At 39.0% G+C, this 25,162-nt stretch overlaps 1 protein-coding gene across 6 annotated transcripts in view; it reads left to right on the top strand.

Annotated features, from left to right (window-relative positions):
• The first annotated feature begins 578 nt into the window (after positions 1–578).
• The window catches only part of GALNT13 (polypeptide N-acetylgalactosaminyltransferase 13), a 540,250-nt gene continuing 515,666 nt past the window's right edge, over positions 579–25,162 (top strand). For 3 of the 6 annotated variants that reach the window (XM_070070868.1, XM_070070865.1, XM_070070866.1), the window contains exon 1: positions 581–1,006. The gene's annotated coding sequence lies outside the window, so the exon portion shown is untranslated. Of the gene's footprint in view, positions 1,007–1,275; positions 1,426–25,162 lie in introns of those variants that run through there. The other 3 variants (XM_070070869.1, XM_008258589.4, XM_070070867.1) reach the window with 3 other exon arrangements.

Genomic DNA, 25,162 nt, shown 5'->3' with positions numbered 1-25,162 from the left:
TCTTGTGGTGCGTTCGGAGGCAGCCGCTGCCAACCGGAACACATGAACTGTGACGGACAAGAGGCTAAACTCTGTCTTTTGTGCTTCGAAGCCAGACACCCCAAGTTCCCCGCAGCAGCTCTCTGCTGGAGAGACACGGCAAGGGTGGGGTTGCTGGAGCTTTCCCCGAGGGCAATCCCTGACCCTCTGCTCCGTTCTAAGAGGCTCCTCGCTGCACTGGGCGAACAAGGCTGACGCAAGCCGGCCTTTGCAATCTGGAGCCCTGGGGCGCCCAGGGGTCGCGTGGCGCTCTCCGGGGAGAGGAGCTGACCCCACACTTGCTCTTGGGGGCCGTGCCTGCCAAGTATCGCGGGACTTGTGCGCATCGCAGGAGCGGCAGCTCCAGGAGCAGCTGGAGCGCGCTCAGTGCGCACCGCCCCAGCCCGGGGAGGAGCGGGAGCAGGGAGGAAGGAGGGCTGGGGGTGCTGGTTACGTAAATGATACTAGCCCAGTGAGAGGCCTCCAGGCTGGGGCTCCGGGAGGGGGAGGGGCCGCGCAAGGAGGAGGGGCCGGCGGGCCGCGGGCAGCGGGCTGGGGTGGGAGGGGGGCGGGGGCCGGGGGCGAAGTGACCAGGCGGCGGCGGCGGCGGCAGCGGCGGCGCCTGTGCTGAGGTGACAATGTGCTAGGAGCCCTCGCTCGGTCCCTGTGCCTCCTCGGCCTCGGCGCCCGCTCTCACCGCGCTCGCTGAGCCCTCCAGCCCGCCGCTGCGCTATGAGGGCGCCTCTCTGGGGCTGGCAGAGGCCGGAGCCGGCTCGCTGCGCTCTCCGAGAAGTGTGAAGAGAGAGGCGCGGGCGGGAGCCAGGGCTGCGCGCGGCGCTCGCGGGCTGGCGCGGGTTCCAGGTGAGCGCGGGCTCGGCGAGCCCGGCCCTCGGCGCTGCCGACCAGCACCTGCGTGGCTTGCTCCGAGGCTGAATCCCGAGAGTGGACCGCCGCTCCCTCTTCGCGGGATCTTTGACCACGACAGCAGGTCTCCGTCTCTCCCTCTCTCTTTTCCTGTGTGTGTCTGGGACGAGTCCCCTCTGGGGTGCTAGAGTTCCGGGACTGGGCGCCGCAAAGTCCCGCAGCGAGTGCCAGGGCGCGGAGCCGAGCCCGGGGCAGGGGCGCGGGCGGACCCTGCGTGGAGATCTCCTGGGAGCTCGGTACGCGCTCGCCGCCAGCTGCAGGTGCGGCGGGAGGCTCGCGGGTCGCGGAACTTTCTGCCGCCACTCGCCTTCTGCTCTGCTTTTTCTGCTACTCGACTGAGCTGCGGGGCTCCGGCCACACTCTGCGCCTTGGTGGTGCTTGGTGGTGGGGATGGCTCGGCCTCTGCGCCCTGGCAACTTTCTCCCACCAGCTGCGGGCAGCCGCGGGCTGCGCCGCGGGCGTTTCTGCTCGGCGCGAGACTGGGTATGCGCTGGGGTTGGGCGTCCTCGACGGTCGCTCTCCTCTTTCTGCCTCTCTTGCTGTGCCCCATCCGCCTCTCGTTCTCTCCGTGTGTGTCTCTGTCTCTGATTCAGTTTATCTGTTTCTGACTCTCCGGCGCTCCTTTTCCCCATCCTGCCCTCCCCCCTCCATCCCCTCCGCCCCAAGCCGTGGATCCGTTTCTCTTTCATTCTCTTTTCCCCGTGTTTTTCTCGGGATGTCTATATCTCCGTGATTTGATCTTCTCCGCTCGTCTCTCCACGGTACAGCATCGTTTCTGCTTGTGGCTGATCCCTCCTGTCTCTGCCCCGTCTTCCCCAGCGCCAGCCCCCTTGGTCAAGCGAATACGCCTGGCCCACCCTGTGAGCACCCCTAGGTGCAGACTTCTCTGCACGGGGCCGGCGGGGACTTGGGGGTGGAGGCAGTCTGCCGTTGTCGAGGCTGTAGTGGAACTGAGTGAGGTGCTGGAGGGGCAGAGCGAAGGGCGCCGCGCCAGCCTCCGCTTCCCGGGTCCGAGGGCGCTGCGCTGCCGGGAACTCTGAGGCTTCTGGTCTGGCCAGCGAAAGCTGCGAGGGCTCCTCCCCTACCCGGTTCTTTGACTGTGGTTAGTTGCATTGCCAGGTGGAGAGCGTGTGTATCTCCAGCTGAACGGGCAGACGCAGGAGAGCACACACAGGGGGCAGGCAAACAGAGGCTTCGGCATTCAGGGAAAACTGTCCTCGAATGGATGGGGGCTTTAATGAGGCGAAGGTGCAGAGGAGCTTTGGAGGCACGCTTGCCTTAGTCTGCCCTACACTCAGCCCAGAGGAGAGCGAGGTCGCCGTCACTCTTCCTAAAAACAACAGAGAGTGTATTTGCAGGGCTAGGCACTTGGTCGCCATGTCCCTTTGAAAATTCTGCTTTGCTTGGGGTCCCCAGATTTTCGGCTTTATGTGAAAGCTGCCTTTGCTCAAGGTCCCCTGTCCTCTCCCTCTTGTCGTTTGCGTTCATGCCCTCTAGTGTTAAAGAAACATGCTGGTTTGAGCATATTGAAAAGTAAGGTCAACCTATGGATGACAGACATTGGACCTCTCACTTTCCAGGTATCACTTCTGTGTTACCCCCATCCGTTCCTTTTCCTCAATGACTTTTACCTTGCTTTGCTAATCTTTCTTTTCCCCTGATCTCAGCAAACTCCTCCTCTCCTGCAGAATTACAGCCTTATGGTTGAAAGCTTGTTCCTTTTCTTCAGAGTTGGGAAGATCTGGAGAATTTTCATAGCCTAAGGCAGGCTTTTTTTTTTTTAACATTTAAATAATGCATGTTTCTGTACTGTTTCCATAAACCAGGATTTCATATGTCTTGCTTATGCCTCTACCCACCTTTAACTCTACTGAGAATTTCCTTGGCTGCTCCAGCTTGTTAAAATAAATGTTTTTAATTCACATTTCTGTGAGGCTTACCCTATTCCTGAGTTTAAGCTACTTGTGTTAAGTGGGACACTGTGTCTCAGGTCAGGTTTGGAGAGGAAGAAGTGAGAGCTATTACAAAGAATTCATGGGTGCTGCTGGTGTAGATTGATTCTGGATTGAAAAGCTTCCAGTGGGACGGGATGCTGTCCCAGATATACAGAACCAAGGGCAATGTGGGAAGCTAGTAAGTGCTTAATAAAAACTTGTTGGTTGACTGATTAACATGCAGCTGATTGTAGGTTTGCAAGTTGCCCAGCTATGCTAATGAGCCACATACTCGAAGTTGAATCCTACTTTCTCTTTTTCTGTTTCTTTCAGTCTTTTATGAATGGGAATTAAAGACTAGTAGAAGGGTTGTTGAAACAGGAATCTTCTGCATTTGTCTAGTTTCTCTCACTGCTTGACTTTCTCCTTCCCTGCAAGTCCTTAACTTGGCTGATGTTCTTTGAAGAAATGAGTTTGCAGGCTCTGATGGGTGGTATCTGTCAGCCTTCCTCCTTGAATGTAAACTGGGACATGACATAATTTTGGGGTGCACATTTTTGAGTGGTTTTTAAACAAGTGAAATGCTGTCTCTTTTAATATAAAGAACAGATGTATCAGCTTAAAATATTTTGGAGGCTATAAATTGATCTGTAAACTGAATCACTTACTCTAAATAATTTATAGTTTCCCTTGCTGCTTCAAATATATATGAGAGGTGTGATACTACATGCATATGAGAATTTGCCAAAGTACCTTGAAATTTAATGCCTTCTGATTCAGAGCCCTAGTGGTAATCCATGGATGTTATATTGCTTTTGTGTTGACTTGCAAGTTACCTTATAAAGTTGTTGTTGATTTACCATGAATATTGTGCAGGAGCATATTTAGGACTATTTTGATTTAAAAATGTTACTTGTAAGTCACTTGATACCCCCTTTACCCATTCTTTTCTACTTAAGAATTTAGAAGTAATCATGGTGAAGGTGGAAATTCTGTTACTAGTTGATGCCTTCAAATTGCTTCCTAATTTAGCTTAAAAGTTTAACTTTTTAGCTTAATATTATTCATCTCAGGAGAAGCACTTATGTCAGAATGAAGTATGTTTCCATCATGAAAACTTGTATTTTAGAAATATTTATTTCTTTGAAAGAGATGCAGAGAGAGAGGGTAAGACACACACACACACACACACACACGCATGCACACACGCACATGGGCGGGGTGGTGGTGGAGAGAGATTGAGGGAGAGATATCGTGGCCACAAGGGCGAGAGCTGGGCCAGGCGGAAACCAGGAGCTTCATCCAGGTCTCCCATGTGGGTGCAGGGGCCCATGTACTTGGGCCATCTTCTGCTGCTTTCCCTGGCACATTAGCAGGAAGCTTGATTGAAAGTGGAAAGCCAGAACTCAAACCAGTGCCCATATGGGATGCCTGAGTTGCAGTTGGTGGCTTAAGTCACTGTGCCTCAACTTAACCCACTCTGCTGCCCCCAGAAACTTGGTTTTTAGAAGTGGCAGTTCTAACAGGAACATTTTTATGTAATGGATTGTGAGATTGTGAAAATGTTGGATTTTAGAAATAGTATGAGATAATAATTTTATTCTTTGTACTTGGACAAATGAAGAGGATACTCATGTTTCTGAATAACAATAACAGGGAAGGGAAAGACTGAATATAAAGCGTCAATACAATTAAGTATTATTTAAAATAAATGTCAGTTCTACATGTCTCTGATAGGTGTTCATTGTGCTTTATGAAGACAGTGACTACAGTTGTGTCCTTTACCTAATTTTCCTTTTAGACATCATATTGTCAGTGACATCTCTTACAGTGAACACATCCTTGACTGTGACTTTTAATACAGCACCTGCTTGGATTTGTGTCCCTGTCAGTAAGAACGTGTGGACATCTTAAATCTAATGGGATCTAAGGGGATCACTACTTGAAGTCTGAGTGACCATATGCCTAATTAATCAAAGGATTTTGACTGGACTTTGGTTTTCCATTCTTCTGCTCTTGTCAGCAAAATAATCATCTGTGAAACATCACATCAATAACTAAATCTAGATAGACTTATTTACTTTGATTATCTACTTGATAATATTGCTTAAAGCAACTTCCCTTCTCCTCACCACACACACACACACACACACAGTATATAATTGAAACCACACATCATATTTAGAGATCTGATACTGTCTGCTTTGATAAACCACTTATCATTTTAATAGATTGCATTTCTATTTACAATAGAAGGCATATTGTTTAATTAAGAACTTCTGCCACTCAGTTGCCGCACTAAATTTTTTTGCAGGGGTTAGCTTTCCATTGTGGAACTGGGACTTCAAGGGCATATGTGTCAATGAATACATATATTAATTCAGTAATAGCTGGCTATCCATTGGGGGATTATAAACAGTTATCTTTGGGAGAAGTATAAGCCAAACCGATGTTATTCATTTTACATTTATTTCTCCTTGATTCATAGTTTGACCATTGTTTCAGTTTTGGTGCAGTATGTTTATGGTAATATAAGGACTTGATTATACTTGATTACCAGTACATGACTACCAGTGACCTGATTCTAGGTAATGATCTAATATTCCTGAATGCATTTTTTTTTTTGCTTTGACTTTTCCAAGTCTGTGTTCCCTACAATGTCTTGGGGAGTATTTATTTAAGCTGAAATTTTTAACTTTTAAAAGTTATTACTATAGATTACTGAGAGGTTGATGGGGCTTAAAATTTAAATTATAAGTTAAAGGAAGAAATGCTATTTCTCTGAGGGGCCAACTTCTCTTTAATGTCCACATAATTTTACTCTCAATGAACCATAAGGCTCTCTCTCAATCTCTGTTTTACTACAGTTACCTGCACTTTATAGTACACCTAACACATCTGCAAAATATCAGTTGTTAAAAGTTGTTCTGTGGTAGTAATGAATCCTCCTGAGGTAGCTTCATAGGGTTGCAGGAAGAAATTAGTAATGGTTATAATCAGAGATAAAACATCTGATTATATTATATGTCACGTGAGAAAATTAATATACTACCCATACTACATATTTCTTTTGTATTTTTAAAAGATTTAGAGAGAGAGTGACAGAGCAGGGTCGTGGTAGAGACAGAGATCTTTCATCTGTGGGTTCACTCCCCAAATAGCTACACACTTGGTGGTCAGAATGCCACCTTTTCTCCTACATGGGTAAGACCCACATGGGCCATTTTGCTGTGCTTTCCCAGGTACATTAGCAGGGAGCCTGTTTGGAAGAGGAGCAACCTGGATTCTAGCTGGGGCTCTGATTTGTGATGTTGATGTCACAGGAGGCAGCTTAATCCACAGCACCACAGTATTGTTCCTTGTATTTATTTTTTAAAGAACTGCTTACTGTTAGTATAGACAGGAGCTGTCCAAAATATATCATATCATGATTTTAACATGATAGGGAGTTAATTGGGATCCTGTTTCAAAAATTATGCTACACTGAATTGTCACTTAAATCTTAGTTAAGCTCTTGTAGAACATTATAGGAGGAGTGTGATTAAACTGTTGGATGGCACTTGGGCGTAAAACATGTGATGAGCAGCCACTGTAAACAGAAAGAACTTAAAGCACAGGCTGCACAATCGAAAATCACCCAATTTATGCCTCAGAGATAGAACTAAATGCCAACTTGGTTTCTTGTCTTATAAATTAATTGCCTTGGTATTAGAAGCAGAGCACCTCTTTTTTGCTAATAAAATGGATTTTGACGTACGATGAGAATTATGTAGTTCTTGTAGATCAGAAGCATAATAACTGACTTAATTTCCTCTTGAAGTTTTTATTTTGTAATTAGTTACAGATACAGAGAGTAAGATTTATATGAGTATCAAGACCTTGATGCCATAGTGCTATTCATTTAAAGAAAGAATATTGGAACAAAATATGTGTGAAGGTATATCCATTCCAACTTATTTTTGAGGGAGTTAAAAACAATGAGCTGAGATATAAATTGATTCAATAATTAAAATTTGCTGTATGCTTTTTTGTACTTATACTGTGGTAAGTAAATTGCCGATAGGTATTACTATATTTCATTATCACACAAACCATATGATTAATAAGTAATATTGTTATCCCTGTTGCATAAGTGAGAATACACCTTTTGCCACTACACAGCTATGTGTTAGGGCGTAGGATGTCACCATTTCATTCTGTCTCTGAAGTCAAGGCAGTAAAATGAAAAAGATATATTCCCTAAAAAATGTATTAAAATTATGGAGTACCAGTCTCCATGTGAATAACATTTTCTTTTGCACAGTAAGAATGATTTTTAAAATTTGCATGTATCACCATAATTTTATGAGTGGACATATAAACACAAAGTAACATGGAGGAACTGTTCTAAAAAAAAGAGTTCTTTAAATGGAATACATTTAGCTTCCTGTATATTTTCTACATTCTACTTATTTTTCTACTTTAACCAAAAACTGATGAAAATTTTATCATAAAATTTCATTCTGCAGGCTGCTTGGAAACCCTCCCTAGTCTGAGCTACTATGATATATTACTTTGTGCACCCACGCAGCACACACTGGCATGCTCGTCATATCCGTGACTTAATGAGATATGGTACTTATTGCTTACTCCATTCTCTTCCTAGTTGCCAGTCTGTGTAATAAAATTTGGACCTAGGAAAGATGCTAGCAATTGCTTTAGCTTTAGTTTACCACATCAGTGTTTGCTAAAATGATTGAAGGATTGCAGATGACTTGTTCTTAACAGGTAATTAACTATAAATCACTGTCACTAACGTAGTATCAATCAAGGAATGAGTGCTGGATGAAACAAAAGGAGTATTCATAAGAATGTATTGTTCTGTCCTTTCCTGTAACTGGTGCATCTCAACCTTTAGGGAGGAATTTGCCCTGTTTGTGTTTGCTGTTTGCCTTATTCCCAGTGCTAAACTTTTAAAATTCTAAAGCTAAACTTTTAAGTGCCTTTTAAAAGCTGACTGATGCTTTTAAGTCCAGCTAATGTGGCCAATGAAGAGGAAAGGAGTGCTTATGGTGTGTGTGTGAAATGTGCTAAATTGACCCAAGGCATTATTTAGTCTCAATTCTACCAAACCAGTTTGTAAATCCAAATTACTTTAAAAGTTTTCTTGTTATCATTTTTTTTTTTTTTGACAGGCAGAGTGGACAGTGAGAGAGAAAGACAGAGAAAAGTCTTCCTTTGCCGTTGGTTCACCCTCCAGTGGCTGCCGCGGCCGCAGGCGCACCGCGCTGATCCGATGGCAGGAGCCAGGTGCTTCTCCTGGGCTCCCATGGGGTGCAGGGCCCAAGTACTTGGGCCATCCTCCACTGCACTCCCTGGCCACAGCAGAGAGCTGTCCTGGAAGAGGGGCAACCGGACAGAATCCGGCGCCCTGACCGGGACTAGAACCCGGTAGCCGGCGCCGCAAGGCAGAGGATTAGCCTAGTGAGCCGTGGTGCTGGCCTATCATTTCTTTAGTTCAAGTTGTTAGCCTCCACAGGCACAAAGTCTCATTTGCCTGCAGTGGATCCAAAAATACTACCTTTATAGATAAATGTCTTCCTTGATGTTTTGTATATGAAGTGATATGTCAGACAACTAGTCTGCTTCTAGACTATAAATTTACAGATATATTTATAAATTTTTAATGAACAAGATATACTACCTTCTAGACACTGTTGAATACTGTATACACAAGGATACTCTTAAAGACAACAGTGCACAAAGTAGGTTTTATAATATCTCCACTGTACAGGTGAGAAAATTGAGGTGTAGAAATGCTAATTAAATAATCTGGGATAAAATAGTTAGTGAAATGGCAAAGACTATTCTATTTTGATGAAATGATTAAGAGTGCCCACTTTTAATCACAAAGCTTCAAGTAGCAGATTGAAAATGAAATCCAGACTCTTAAGTATTGTTTCATATTTGAGTAAAATTGCCTTTGAAAGAGAAGGAAAAGTATTTGATGAAAAAATTCAGAATTCTTAGAGTTACAAACAAAAAGAATGTTTATCTTTTATAAGACATGGCACCAAATTAAGAAAGGAAAGAAAGATAATTATGAAGAGGACAACAAACATGGAAAAATCAAATGGTTTTCCTCAAGTAGACTTATCATTGACTTGATCTCTATTTAGTTGCACACCAAATAATAATAAGAGCAAGTTAAATGTAGTGATACACACAGGAAGAATGGCTTTAAAAATTTGAGGTGCCAGCATTGTGCGTGGTTGGTTAAGTCACTGCTTGTGATGCCACCCATGTTAGAATACAGGTTCCAGTCTTGTCTGTTCTGTTTCTCGTCCAACTCCCTGCTAATGCAACTGGAAAGGCAGCAGAATGTAGGCCAAATACTTGTGCACCTGCCATCCCTTTGGTAAACCAGGCCTGGGTTCCTGGCTCCTGGCTTCAACCTGGCTCAGACCTGGGTATTGTGGACATTGGAGGAATGAACCAGGGAATGGAAGATTATCTCTCTCTCTCTGCCTTTTGAATGGCTGAATGATCAAATAAATCTTTTTAAAAAATTGAAAAAATTAACTATTTCAATCCATAACTAAATTAAACCCCCACAGATTAATCCATAGCTACATCTGCAGCCAGACTGAATAAATTAAACTAATAGCTTGATTTCTTGTAATGTTTCTGATAAATACTTACAATTACCTACTGTAGTGTCTTGATTTTCTTCTTCTCTCAAGTATGTTCCTTGTTAACTTTGTTTTATGATGGAATATCTAATAATTTGTAATCACAGTCTACATGGAATGGATGTAATAATTTCTGATGAGATACATTTCCCCTTCTGACCTTTGGTTGTCAGCAAATTTCTGGTAGTTAGTATTTTTGTTTACCGCACTAACACAGTATTTTAATATGGATTTTCTTTCGTGATTTTTAAGGTAAATTTTAATTTAGATTGGCTGATATTTGATTAGATCGTGTAAGTCATTTGCATCCCTATGTTCCCAATAATGAGTCATTCTACTTGTCAGGTTTTTAAAAAATCTGCACTTAGAGACTGTCATTTTCAGGTTCTGTAAATGAATTGAAGATTTATAGGATTACTCACTTATTCTAGTTTGAAGATGCAGTATAATCTTTTCCTTTTCTCATAGCAAATTTCTACCTCTTCTTCAGCATCCTTGGCTCATATTTCTTTGGTTCTCTTGATAGCTCAGTCCCAAAGAGCACTGCACCTCACTTAGCTAGAAAAAATATTAGAAAGAAGCCTGTCAGTAAGTGTGGCTCAGATTTTATCCATGAGTTTGATAAATTTTAAGTATAGGTGTGTATTTTCTTCTTAAGTAAATACTGTGTTTGTCATTTGTTAATATTCCTTTTCTTCTTTCCATGTCCCTCCCTCCCTCCCTCCCTTCCTTCCTTCCTTCCTTCATAATGCAATATACCTTAACTTTTCTTTCTTCTGTGGCTTTATAAATCCTCACATAGCAGGATTGAACTACATATTGGTTCTCTTGTTTCTGCCAAAAAATGATAATAAAAAAGAGCTTCTATTCACTTCTTCTTCAGAGTAGGTAAGAGACAGATGCTACAGCTCTTGCATCTGGGTCATTTAGCAGGAGACTGGGGATTCTAAATTCACATCTCATTACCTTTGTCTACTTTTAGAATTGTGTGCTTGGGCCCTGTGGTCAGTTGGCAGTTGGCAGGCCCGTGGCTCTAAAAGAATGCCGTGTTTGAATGGATGCCAGTTTCAGTTGTCACACAGATTTCACATTCCCTGGTCGCATTTTTCCCTATAAAAACACCAATATATGTTTCATTACTGGCTCTAGATTATTGACTTTATGTCAGAAATTCATTGTGATATTGATAGCTTGTGATAAACAATTTTAACAATTTATGTTCTGTGACCCCCACAGCCCTAGTCTTAGGGATAGTATTTCTCCTGTTTGGTAGCCTAGAGCAGACATTTTGTCACAGATTTTTCAAAGACATTTATTGTTGTGCACTAAGTTGAGATGAATCCTAGGTAATTGGATGGTGCAGCTGAGTTAACACATTGAATTGTTACTTATGAGACACTTCATTTACTGTAGCAGACAACAATAGGCCCATTTTGCTTCTACAATGCACAAATTCTTATTACCTATATAAAATTTTAATTCAAGATGAATAACGTACGCATCATTTCCATTTCTTTTGTAAGGAAAAATAACATCCACAAATATAAGATATATGCAGCTATCATTAGATAATTTTGAATTTTTGTGGATTTTTAGAGGATATTAATCAACTCATTTTTGACAAAAAGGGACAGATTATAAGACATGGCGTAAACAGGAAGTCCGTGGTACTTCTTTTACCTCATGTACCTTAGATTTGTGCAGATGGGCAATTAATATTTATTGAAACAGAAAGCCTTTTTTGAATCATTCTAAAGGTTGTTTTGCCCTCATGACTATGAGGGTATGCAGTAGTGTAATTTTGTTTGTTCTTGGGTTTTCTTCATTTTAGGTGTTTTTAAAGTGTAGTTTTATAGGTTACTATAGGTGCTTTTTGAGGAGTATCCATGGTAAAAGGACAAATTACTCCGCAAAACTCATTTAAGAATAGAATGAAGAGGTTAAAAATATAAGCTACTACAAACTGGATTCCATAAAAAATGGCAGAGGAATCAGGCTAAGATGTGGAGAAGTAGCCTGAAATTGAGAGGAGAACCACTGTTCCTTTAATAAACCTACAAATCTTGAGACTGAGTAATGCAAAAAAAAAAAAAAAAAGGGGGCAAACTTGAGATACTGGGTTGAAAAAATTTAACAAATATGTGCAGATGGAATAGCTAGCCTTCTACTAACAAACTGTTTCCAGTGTAGCCATCCATATAGGAAGCTTTTCTTGCTGTTATAACTAACCATCCCCCTTTAGCACTTATTATAATGAAATTGCCTGTTCTGCCAAGCTATGAAAGGCAGAAAGAGATGTGTCTTACAACTATGCAATAAAGCCCCTTTTATTTTGGCACTTAGAATTTTTACATTTAATAAGCTGCTTGCTTACCTTAGAGCACACTGTCTTATTGATAACAAGATGGCTCAAACACAGAAGGCCCAGCATTTTCTGCTTAAATATAAAATAGCAACCAAAGATCACAAGACATTTGAGGAATAAATTAAGAAAAAACATTGAGAAAACTCTGTAATATGAAATAAAATGAGATCAAGGTAAATGAAAACAGATAACAACAAAATGACCTTGTAAGAAACAGGTCATGAAAATATTCTAAAAGGGAAAAATAAGAATGCTTGAAGAGATTCAAAAAAATATTACAATCAAATATGAATAGAACACTGGCAAAAGGAAAATCATGGAAATTAAAGATTTTTTGTTATACATTATTTATGTTTGAAATCCAGAGAGAAGGAAAGAAAGGGCAGAGAGAAGACTCAGAGAGAGAGAGAGAGAGAAAGTGAGAGAGAGAGAGAGACTGCTTTTCTGTTCTCTGTTTCACTCTTTGTGTGTGTGTGGTTTTTTTTTTTTTTTTTTTTTACAGGCAGAGTGGACAGTGAGAGAGAGAGACAGAGAGAAAGGTCTTCCTTTTGCCGTTGGTTCACCCTCCAATGGCCGCCACGGCCTGTGCGCTGCGGCCGGCGCACCACGCTGATCCGATGGCAAGAGCCAGATGCTTCTCCTGGTCTCCCATGCGGGTGCAGGGCCCAAGTACTTGGGCCATCCTCCACTGCACTCTCGGGCCACAGCAGAGAGCTGTCCTGGAAGAGGGGCAACCGGGACAGAATACGGCACCCTGACTGGGACTAGAACCCGGTGTGCCAGGCGCCGCAGGCGGAGGATTAGCCTATTGAGCCATGGCGCTGGCCTCTGTTTCACTCTTGAAATAAGTGCAACAACTTGGGCTGGGCCATGCTGTAGCCAGGGTTCTGGAATTCAGTCTGGGTCTCCTATGTGGCTGGCAGGGACCTAGGTACTTGAGCCATCCTCTAAGAATGTGCATTAACAAAAAAACCAGATTTAGAAGTGGAAGAAATATTAATGAATCTAAAAGGAGACATAGGCTCCATTACAATAGTAACAGGGGACTTCAACAACTCACTTTCATTAATGGACAGATTAGCTAGCCAGAAAATCAACAAAAAGACAACAAAGCTAATTGACACTATGGACCAGATGGACCTAACTGATATCTATATAGAACTTTTCACCCCACAGTTGCAAAGTACATATTCTTCTCATCAGTGTATGGAACTTTCTCTAGGATAGACCATATGCAAGGCCATAAAACAAGTCTCAGAAAATTCAAAAGAGTAAAAAATCAAACCATGCATCTTCCCTGACCATATGGAATGAAGCTGGAAATCAACAACTCAAGAATCTCTAGATCATATGCAGACACATGGAGACTGAATAATATGCTCCTAAATGAACAGTGGATCATAGAAGATATCAAAACAGAAATCAAAATATTTCTAGAAATGAATGAAGATGCCAGTACATCCTATCAAAACTTATAGGATACAGCAAAAGCAATTTTAAGAGGGAAAAGAAAAAGTTGGTGCCTACATGAAGAAATTGGAAAGGATCAAAATAAATGAGCTGTCAGTTCATCTCAAGGACGTAGAAAAACAACAACAAACCAAACCCCAAGTTAGTAGGATGAAAGAAATAATTGAAATTAGGTAAGAAATAAACAAAATTGAAATAAAAAATGCAAAATGTTAGTGAAACTAAGAGCTGTTTTATTAAAAAATAAAACTGGTACACCATTGGCTAAACCATCCCCCCAAAAAGAGAGAGAAGACCCACATCAATAGAATCAGAGATGCAAAAGGAAATGTAACAATAGGTACCACAGAAAGAAAAAGAACCATCAGGGATCACTGCAAAGAGCTGTATGTCAACAAATTGGGAAAGCTAGAAGAAATGGATACATTCCTGGACACATACAATTTACCAAAATTGAGTCATGAAGACATACGAAACCTAAACAGACAAATAACCAAGATGGAGATTGAATCAGAAATAAAGACCCTCTTAACAAAGCAAAGCCAAGGACCAGATGGCTTCACTAATGAATTCTACTGGACATTTAAAGAACTAATTCCAGTTCTTCTCAGGCTATTCAAAACAACTGAAAGAGAAGGAATCCTTCCAAACTCCTTATATTAAACCAACATCACCTTAATTCCTAAACCAGAAAGAAATAGAACAGAGAAAACTATAGATCAATTCCTGATGAACATAGAGGAAAAAAATCCTCAATAAAATACAAGCTAATCAAAACCAAAACACATCAGAAAGAACATTGAGTTGGACCAAGTGGGATTCAGCCATAGTATGCAAGGATGGTTCAGCATTCACAAATCAAGAAATGTGATACATCACATTAACAAACTGAAGAACAGAAACCATATGGTTATCTCAGTAGATGCAGAGAAAGCATTTGATAAAGTATAATACCCTTTCATGATGAAAACCTTATGCAAATTGAGTGTAGAAGGAACATTCCTCAACACAATTAAGGCAATTTATGACAAACCCATGACCAGCATTCTATTGAAGGGGGAAAAGTTTGAAGCATTCCCACTAAGATCCAGAACCAGAGAAGGATGCCCACTGTTACCATTACTATTCAATGTAGTCCTGGAAGTTTTAGCCAGAGCCATTAGGCAAGAAAAAGAAATCAAAGAGATACAAATTTGAAAGGAAGAAGTCAAACTATCCCTAATTGCAAATTACATGATTCTATACATAGAGAATCCAAAGGACTCCACTGAAAGAATATTGGAACTCATAAAAGAGTTTGGTAAAGTGGCAGGATATAAAATTAACACTCAAAAATCATTAGCTTTTGTATATGCAGTGTCATGGCTCAGAACTTCTCAAATCAATCCCATTCACAATAGCGACAAAAATATTTTGGAATAAATTTAATCAAGAATTTCAAATACCTTTATCATGAAAATTACAAAACATTAAAGAAAAGACAGAAGAAGACATAAAAAAAAGGAAAAATCTTCCATGTTCATGGATTGGAAGAATCAATATGATCAATGTCTCTGTACTTCCAAAAGCAGTTTACAGATTCAATATGATCCCAGTCAAAATATCAACAACATTTTTCTCAGATCTAGAAAAAATACTGAAATTTATATGGGAACACAAGATACCCTAAATAGCTAAAGAAATCTTTTTTATTTTATTTTTCATTTACTTATTTTTTTTTGACAGGCAAAGTGGACAGTGAGAGAGACAGAGAGAAAGGTCTTCCTTTTGCCCTTGGTTCACCCTCCAATGGCCGCCGCGGCCTGCGCGCTGCGGCCGGCGCACCGCGCTGATCCGATGGCAGGAGCCAGATACTTCTCCTGGTCTCCCATGGGGTGCAGGGCCCAATCACTTGGGCCATCCTCCACTGCACTCCCTGGCCATAGCAGAGAGCTGTCCTGGAAGAGGGGCAACCGGGACAGAATCCGGCACCCCGACCGGGACTAGAACCCGGTGTACCGGCGCCGCAAGGCGGAGGATTAGCCTAGTGAGCTGCGGAGCTGGCCCTAAAGAAATCTTATACACCAAAAACATTGCCGGAGGTGTCACTATACCAGATATAATCAAAACAGCCTGGTACTGGCACAAAAACAGACATGTAGACCAATATAACAGAGTATAAACTGCAGAAATCAATACACATATCTATTCCCAACTGAATTTTGACAAAGGATCTAAAATCAATCCATGGATCAAGGACTGTCTCTTCAACAAATGGTTCTGGGAAAACTGGATCTCCATGTGAAGACATAGGAAACAAGACTCATACCTTAGACCTTACACCAAAATCTACTCAAAATGGATCAAAGACCTAAATCTATGACCCAGTACTGTCAAATTACTAGAGAACCTTGGAGAAATTCTGCAAGACCTTGGTTTAGGCAAAGACTTCCTGAAAAAGATCCCAGAAGCACAGCCAATCAAAGCTAAATTTGACAAATGGAATCACATCAGGCTGAGAAGCTTCTGTACTGCAAAAGAAACACTCAGCAAAGTGAATAGTTAGTGGACAGAATGGGAGAGAATGTTTGCAAACTATGCAACTGATAAAGGGTTAATATACAGAATCCATAAAGAGCTCGAGAAATTCATCAGCAACCAAGAAATCCAGTTAAGAAATGGACAAAGTACTAATAGGTATTTTCAAGAGAGGAAATTCAAATGACTAAGAGACACTTGAAAAAAAAAATGCTCAGAATGTCTAACCATCAGGAATATGCAAATCAAAACCACAATGAGATTTTATCTTACCCCAATAAAAATGACTCTCATATAGAAATCAACAAATAACAAATCCTGTCAAGGATGTGGGGCAAAAAGATACCCTAATCCACTGCTGGTGGGAATGTAACCTGATGCAGCCACTGTGGAAGACAGTATGGTGATATCCCAGAAATCTGAATATAGAATTACCATATGATCCAGCCATGCCACTCCTGCAAATTTACCCAAACCAAAGGAAATCAGCATATGAAAGAGCTTATCCATATCCCTGTGTTCATTGCATGTCAGTTCACAATATCTAAGATATGGAATCAACCTAGATGTCCATCAGTGGATGACTAGATAAAGAAATTATGGTATATATACACTAGAGTACTCTCAACTGTGGAAAAAAATGAAATCCTGTCATGTGTAACAAAGTGGATGCAACTGGAAACCATTATAGTTAGTTAAATAAGCCAATTCCAAGGAGACAAATATCATGTTTTCCCTGATCTGTGGTAACTGATAGAGTACCTGAAATGTAATGTACTGGACTGGAATGGAGATTTTGAGATTTGATGATTGTTTATATGCCTTGTTTCCTGTTGAGGAACAGTGTTTTTTCTTCATACTATTTTTGAACTCTTAGTGTAGGGTTAACCTTATGAGTATTAAGTAAACTGAAAACAGATCTTTGTAAAAGTTAAGAGTGGGAATGGGAGAGGAAGGAAGAAGTGTTGAAGCATATGCAGGAGAGAGAATAAGGTGGGAAGTATCACTGTGTTCCTAAATCTGTATAAATGAAATATATTAAACTTGTATACCTTAAATTAAAAGAACAAGTAGTGGAGCTGGGACATGAACCCAGGCTCTTTGACATAGGATGCACGCATTACAAGTGACATCTAAGCTACTATGCAAAATAGTCACCCCCAACATATAGGCTTTCAAAACAATAGTTTAAGAGGAATTTGTAATTTTGAATGGAGAAATATTCTCAACAATTGGAACAGTTGTTGGAGATATACTGAGAGAACAAAAGAAAAAGAATTAGAGTAATTATTAAAGAATTAAAAGAATAGTTCTCAAATTTCTGAAAGATGATTTGCAGCTCATAATTTCATATCCATTTTAAATATAATTCAAGTGCAAGAGGAGAATATGAAGGTATTGAAATAATATATATATAGTCAAAAGATATTTTCCACTAATATAATCTTTGTTACAGAGGTACTTGAGGTTGAACTCTAATAAAGTATAATTAAGAGAAAGGTGACATGATAGCTATAAAGTCGTTCTAGAAGGCAAACAATTTTTATGTGATTTCTATAGGTCGAGTGTCAGAAAATTGAGGTCTTTGATTGGTGGAAGCATCTGGGGCAACTGAGTGACATTATAGAGCATGCAATGCTTAAGAAGTATTTAGAAAGATCATTCTCTCCCTTTTTGATTCTATCAGCTGGTATTTGCAGACACTATTCTTGTTTAGGTGATCCCTTTGGTTCTTAGTCCTATCATTATGATCAATTGTGAACAGAAATTGATCACTGGGACTAGTGAGATGGCATTGGTACGTGCCACCTTGATGGGATTGAATTGGATCCCCTGGTGTGTTTCTAACTCTACCGTTTGAGGTAAGTCAGCCTGAGCATGTCCCAAATTGCACATCTCTTCCCTCTCTTATTCCCACTCTTATATTTAACAGTGATCGCTTTTCAGTTATAGCAAAATAGTGCAAGGGGGGAAGTATCTATTCCATGAAAAAAGAGTATATAAGAACATATGTAGAAATATATAGGACTTTAGTTGGCTCCGAAATGAATAAAATTTGTATTAAATAAGAGTAAGTGATATTTACTGCTTTTCAACTTTTGATTGAATTTCAAGCAACCAATAAACTGTAGAAAATAATCATGACTATAGAGAAGAATGCTGATATTGTCAACACTGTCACCCTAAACATGTAGGTGGTAGATATTGAGAATTGTCTGTCGGGACTGGAGAGTGCCAACTGAAAGATAAGGTTTGGAATATTAATATACTACAAAATAAGACTTAAGAAATAATGTCTATGTAATAAGTAGAAATGATATCATAGTCATTAAAGTTACAGAAAAAGTCAGCAGGAGATACACTGACTATATTAGAAGAAGGTGCAGATAAGTTGGATATGTGAAGTGAGGTAATTTAGATAATGTCAGAAAAACCACTGTGGGTTCATTTGGTCAAAACATGCTTTAATTTTTATTTTTAAATGTGTTACATGACATTGGGTATGCACTCTTCAGATATCCACAGATTCCAATCAGTTTCTATTGTTTCAACATATTCCATGAAAGATATTTGATTTTAAGGGTTCTCTTGTAGAACTAATAAACAATTTAATTATCTCTGGGGAGAAAAACTGTTTGGGGTTGAGTTAGTGTACTCTGTATAGAAATATAAATACTTGGAATTTTGTCAATGACTATAATAGTTGATCATCTTCTATAGTGCTGTATGATAAGGGTAAAGGGAGAAATTTAGATTCTAGGCCAGATAAAGCTATTTATAAATTCTATAGCACGTCATTTAAGGTTTCTGAACCTCAGTTTCCTTGTCTTTTAAATGAAGCAACTCAGCATTTTTTAATATTAAAATACTCAATATCCTTTTATATTCTAAAATTTGTTTTACAAATCTAGTTTCATAACACTCACTGGATTTAATCTTTCTAGATAAGTTGCTCCCCAAGACTGTCTCAGCCTTCTTACTTTTTTGGCTTCTTATTGAAATAAAAATGTTCATTGCCTTCTTAACAATGGACCTTGGTCTCCTTTAAATTTGGTTCTTTACCTCATGTCTAGCTAAATTTACCACTTAAAACAGAATCGTGCCTCTTGTTTTATCAATCTGAAATAATCTCTACCCAGGTAGGGATGTTTGACAGTTTTTTTTTTTTTTTTCATTCAAAGCCTTATTTTCTTTTAATTAAAAATTATCTTGCTACTTTTTTGTTCATGTTCACCAAATGAGTCTTGGAAAGAACCTATCACAGTTTCACCTGTGTTTTCTTGAACATTTGCCAAACATTAAGCCATAATTTTAACGATTTTGTAGTGGTTTCCAGACAAAGATGGTAAATTCTATAGTCCTGTTTTATTAAATGACATCTGCTAGTGTGATGACCTGATATACCTGCAGATTCACAGAATCGATAGATGAAAGATGGCCAACACGTGACACAGATGTGAAGATGCTGTCACCTTGTAAGGGTTGTTGCTGTTGAAGCTTTCACTGCTTCTTACTGTTTTGGCTGATGCTTTGATTGTGTAACTTATTAGAATGGTGGTTTGGAAGATGTTAGGTATTCTTGACGAGTGTGGAAATACTGATGAGTCCCACAAGAAATCGCTAGCATGTTAGTTGTTAGTTGTTGGAAGAATTCTCTGTATTTGCCTGCTTTACCACCTTTTAACTATGAACATCCCCATTCAGAAATGGAGAGAGAAGGAGAGGGAGAAGGAAATTTCCAAGTTGTCCCCCATAGTTTAAGTATGTATCTCACAGAAAGATATTGTGGCGTATTAAAACAAATATTACTTTTAATTTGTGGTTGAAAATCAAGTAGTTACTTGGTATACAGGAGCAAGAGATTCTGAAAAATGGCTGTAACTATCTGGTTTCTGTTGATACATAGTTATTACAGTCTCCCTTGGGTCATCTCCTTTATGTTTTCTGGGTGATCTGGCTTTGTGGACAGTGACTTTGGAAACTGATTTGATGCATTAGGGGTTAATCAATTTTTCTATTAAGGGTGAAATTCTGTTCAACTCATTTGAACCTTTCAGCATATTAATTACTTTTGGTACTAAGACAAAAAAAAAAAAATCAGAAAATCAAGTTACTGAGAGCCAGTAAAACACAGTTAAGTGTTAAATACAAGTTTATTTGGGAGTAGCTCATTTCAGTAAGCATCATGGTTTACTTTTTTACTTGTTGAATATATGATTAGTGGTACAATAAGCCTGCGTTAACAGAGTAGAATAAAATTATGATTTTGCAAAAATATAAGAAGGATGTAGGGAGATTGAGGGAGACAGAGAGATGGAAATTGATTATCTTAGAATTGTACCTATGAAATACATAAAATCTGTTCTATTTACATTACTAAAATTTTAAAAAGACATAAATTTAAGACTGAGGAATCACACACATTTAGTTTTAAAATTCTGTGGGGTCAGTGCTGTGGCGTAGCGGGTAAAGCCACTGCCTTCAGTCCTGGCATCCCATATGGGCACCGGTTCGAGTTCCTGCTGCTCCACTTTTGATCCAGCTCTCTTCTATGGCCTGGAAAAGCAGTAGCAGATGGCCCAAGTCCTTGGGCCCCCGAACCCATGTGAGAGACCCCGAGAAAGCTCCTGGCTCCTGGCTTCAGATCTGTGCAGCTCCGGCCGTTGCAGCCAACTGTGGAGTGAACCAGCGGTTGGAAGATTCCCTCTTTCTGCCTCTCCTTCTCTCTCTGTGTAACTCTGACTTTCAAATAAATAAATATATTTTTAAAAGAAAAATTATAACATCAAATTACTAGCATATGACAGAAGACAGTGATATAATCTGTGGAATGTAGTTACCTTATTTTTAAAATGGAGATAATCAAATTGGGTAACACTGAATCAACTCTGTCTCTAATTGGACATGAAGATCTCTTTTGTTTTATGTAACATTAGTTCATATCATTCTCACAATACCATGAGTTAGATACGTATTTTCATTACCTAATAACTGTATGGGGATTGCAGTGACTGTTTCTTTAGTGTGCTGATTATTGTGCTTGGCACACAGCAAGTGCTCAATTATTGCTAGAGATTCTCCTCTTCCATGATCCTCTAATGGCATTTAGTGTGACAGGTTCCTAGAAAATCTGGCTTGCCTAATTTCTGAAATAAAATTTTCCTATCTGGAAGAGTTACTCTGTGGAGTTCCTACAGAATTGGACCAAATAATACTAAATAAATAGGCATTAAAGATAAGATTGAGCCAAACCAAACAGAAACAGTAAAAATGTATTAGTGCAATATTTAGGAACCTTATTTAAGAGAGAAGGGAACATAAATATGTGGAGACAAAGGTGTGTTGATATCATAATAAATAATAAATATGTTACTACGGTACATGGTGCTTGATACTGATATCCCACTTTGTAAAAAAGTATATGTGAGAAAAAGTGGTTAAGCATCTTCCATTCCCTTTAACTTTACTTGAAAAATCTACATGCTACTCCTAATTTGTGTTAGATGTTGTTGGTTAGGTTGAGCAGCCATCTTCACTTTCCTCTTGGCTTGTTGTTTTCTCTTATAGAAGATCCTTAAAAGACATGAAAGATAAATGTTTTTGTGTGTATGTATATAAAGAATAGTGAAATTTAAAACATTGACTGCCCCAGCCTTTATCTATCCCTGAATGAAAAAAAATTGGAGATTCAGATTTCATTTTCAGTATGTGATTTCTAGTTGTTTATAATCATTTTTCATAAATGCTTAGAGATTTTCTTTTTTGTTTTGAAAACATAATTTGAAGTAAAAATTGTAATTTATTTCCCATTTAGAAATACTTGAATTCCAGTCCTCTTCTCGTATATGAAGAGAGTATGTTGAGTACTGATCGTTCATCATTTCCTTTACAATAATTTTTGCAAATGATAATTGTACATAAGTTAATAAATTGCTGGTGGGAATCTAATGATGCTTCTTGCTGTTTTTGATTTATGTCTAAATCATTTTCAGAATGATGAAATGCACTAAGATTATTTTTTCTTGTAGCCTACAACTTTCTCAACTTCAAAAACATGTTCAGTAAAATAGTTAATAAAAGCAAACTAACTTAAAAAAAACTAAAAAACACAAAAACTGGTAAAGGACTAAATAACATTATAATTTGTAATTATACATATTTTATTATGTAAGAAGTTATTTATACATAATTTACTACATAACAAGTTATTTAGAAGTTATTAAGTAGTTTGTATGTGTTTGAAAAGAAACTTTTCGTGTTACATGTAACGAAATTACTTAAATAGCCTATTACTAATTTCCTGTTGTTATTTGAACAGTTTTCTAGTGCTAAAATAATATTGCATCCTCAGCTTGCATCTATAGTGCTGCTGTTGCGGGCTCCCATCCTGAAGTTTGGTGTGCCACTTGAATACATTTTAAAAGTGATAAAAAGCAAAACTTCCTTATAAGCTTCAGTATTATGTATATTTAAAATGAAGTAAGAGCTCCTGGTGTGTTTGGGGACTGTGCATGATGTTATCCACTTTCAACCAAGGTTATCTTAAGTAACAGACAGTTATTAATTTCCTTGTATTATTTCCTCTATCTGCCAAAGTATTTCATCATCTGTAATTATTTTCTAGTGTGATTGTCCACTAATAATTAAACTTATAATCTTATTTTTGGAACAGTTTTCATTTTATTTAGTGTGAATTAGGTACTTATAAAAATATTCTCCATCATAATAAACAAAAGATACAGAAATATTTAGCAATCTGATTGATTTTGCAATGTAATTGTGACTAGGACTGAATCAAAGTTATAATGTGTCCTGGCTTAGGGAGGGCTGATGCACACCATTTGCATGTGTGCCTGTGTGTGTGTTTCTGCAAAGGCTTTGTAATTTAAGTTGAGTTTTCATTTTTATGGATTTTCTGGTGGTTTTTAGGTGTAGACCTCCATGATCTTGTCCTTGGATACCCCTCAACTTATAGAAAGCAGTGATCTTACTGGATAATTCAGATTGATTCTTGACTTTCAGTTATTTTAATAACTATGAAAATTGTTTTGCAATTACAGATCAAGTTAAGTTTTGCTAACTAGACTTTCTGTAACTTTTCTGTCCAAATCTTTATTTCAAGGTTTTACTCTATAGAGTTCTTAACTGACCTCACATGAAGTAATGTTTTAACTGATGGTAATTTTTTTCTATCTGTTTTTAAAACTCTCACATGTATTTGTTATTTGTGATGAAATATTTTTATTATTTGATTTCCATTACATGTTATATGCATCTGGGATTTTATTGTAATCATATTTTAATATTATAAGTACCAATGCACGCTCATTTGGTCAAAGGACTATGTTTCACAATGACTGGATATGTAAAACTGTGAGACAATAAAATATTGCCACATTTTAATAAAGATGTGACTGCACTTCATTTGTGCATGAAATGATTCCCACTAAAGAGTCAGTGTATGTAATCAATTACTAAATCTGGCCATTGGTTTTTGGGATCCACTTAGTTTAAGACACTGTATAAATGCAAGATCAGGTGCTACCAGATTTCATTAAGAGACATATACTTACAAATGTGTTTTTCAGCAGTGGGTTCATGCTCATAGCATGCAACCACTGAGTGCATTTGCATTTCAAAAACCCTGGGGGTTCACTAGACAAAATCCAGTTTCCCCTGTGTTTGCGCTTTTGCTTGCTTTCTATCAAGTCTGTGCCTGACCATAGTCTCATTCTATTAAGAAGATGCTATTCTCACTCCTGCTTTTGTGTATCACTTCCTCATTCAGGGATGGAAAGCATTTGCAAACATAGGTTTTGCAAGGCCGGGGCATTATTTCAAGGAAGAATGCCTTTTACCATTAACAAGTATAAAGCTAGTCTTCATAAACAATGTCACAAATTTATGAATCATGCGTGTGCTATTATATTTTGTGGTTTTGTCAAATTTTTAGTTTTTCCTTTCTGTGATTTTTAATAAATGTGTTCTCACCATGTTCATAACTGTGTTTTATAGGAAAATGGGCACCACATGGGTTCATTTACCACTGCATGAGGGCTTCAAGGACAGGAAGGTTCTTTAGTAACTAGAATTCTGATTTGATGATATGCTTGGCTGATTGCCATGAAGGAAGTCATTCATAGGACTTAAGCTGATCTCACACGCCATGTATCGGGTCTCAGGGATAAAGTTCACACTGCACCCTGATTTAAAACTTTTCCATATGTTACTTTCTTAATCTAGATTAATACCTTGTGTTTATTAGAGATTTCATGATTGATGCTGTTTTGTAGACATTCATGCTTGTAATTCCCTCTACAGGGTCAAATGTGATTGTTTAGAATGGCACAACAAGGAGGAAAGGCAAGGAGTTTGTGTTCCTGGCTTGACATTGGGCTGTGGTTGGTCTGTTTCTCCTCCCTTCATGCACGGTGCTCCCTGGAATGAAATTTATTCTCTGATCCTTACCTGTGTTTCCCTTGGTGTAACAAATCAAGAAGTTTCCCCACTTATTGGTGATTTTGAATCACTTAATATCAGTATGTGTATGTTTTCCTGTCCCTATAGGTTAAAAATCATTAAAAAAAAAACCCCTAAATTATAGATGTGTATCTACACTTAGTACCCTTTAATAGCTCATGGAATTCAAGAAGGCAGTCTAACAGGGTGCTTTTTGTGCTGCACTTAGCAAATTGCCCTACACAATTAGGTTCTTACTACATGCATTTAATTAGATTGCACATGCACAGATAGGTCCCTTCGGGGTTCCAAAGCAGAAGAGGCTACTTTGGAAAATGATGCAGGCCAGAAAGGATTTAGGTCAGTCCAATTTTAATCTGGCTTTTCCGGGAGAATAGTAGAAACTGTCTTTCCCCTGTGCAGCAAAAGTGTCTTCCAACTGGTTTCCCCCTCCTCTCAAATTCTATTGTCAGCTAGTCAGAGATTGTGCACTTTCTATAATTCTTGTCAAATTCACTGGGTGTTTGAAATAGCAATACCTTTATGGTTTTCTCCAGAGTGGCCCAAGAATTCTGCCACTTCTGTCATTTATAAGAATTTGTCTGAAACTTGTTTCTTTTGCAGTAGACATAAGTCACAGAGTTTAAGATTAAAAAGGATCTTGAGGGGTGATCCTGTCACCCTTCCTGCCCTCAGTCAAGCCTGTGCTTTATCTAAACCCAAGACCGATACGTTTCTCTCAAATAAAGCTGCCCAGTACCCTGTAGTTTGTCAACTGGAGGATCTCTCCAAATATAATTCTA

Source organism: Oryctolagus cuniculus, chromosome 3, assembly GCF_964237555.1.
Source record: "Oryctolagus cuniculus chromosome 3, mOryCun1.1, whole genome shotgun sequence".
NCBI classification, from domain to species: domain Eukaryota; kingdom Metazoa; phylum Chordata; class Mammalia; order Lagomorpha; family Leporidae; genus Oryctolagus; species Oryctolagus cuniculus.
Note: the sequence above shows the minus strand (reverse complement) of the source record. Positions and strands in the feature narration are given on the sequence as shown.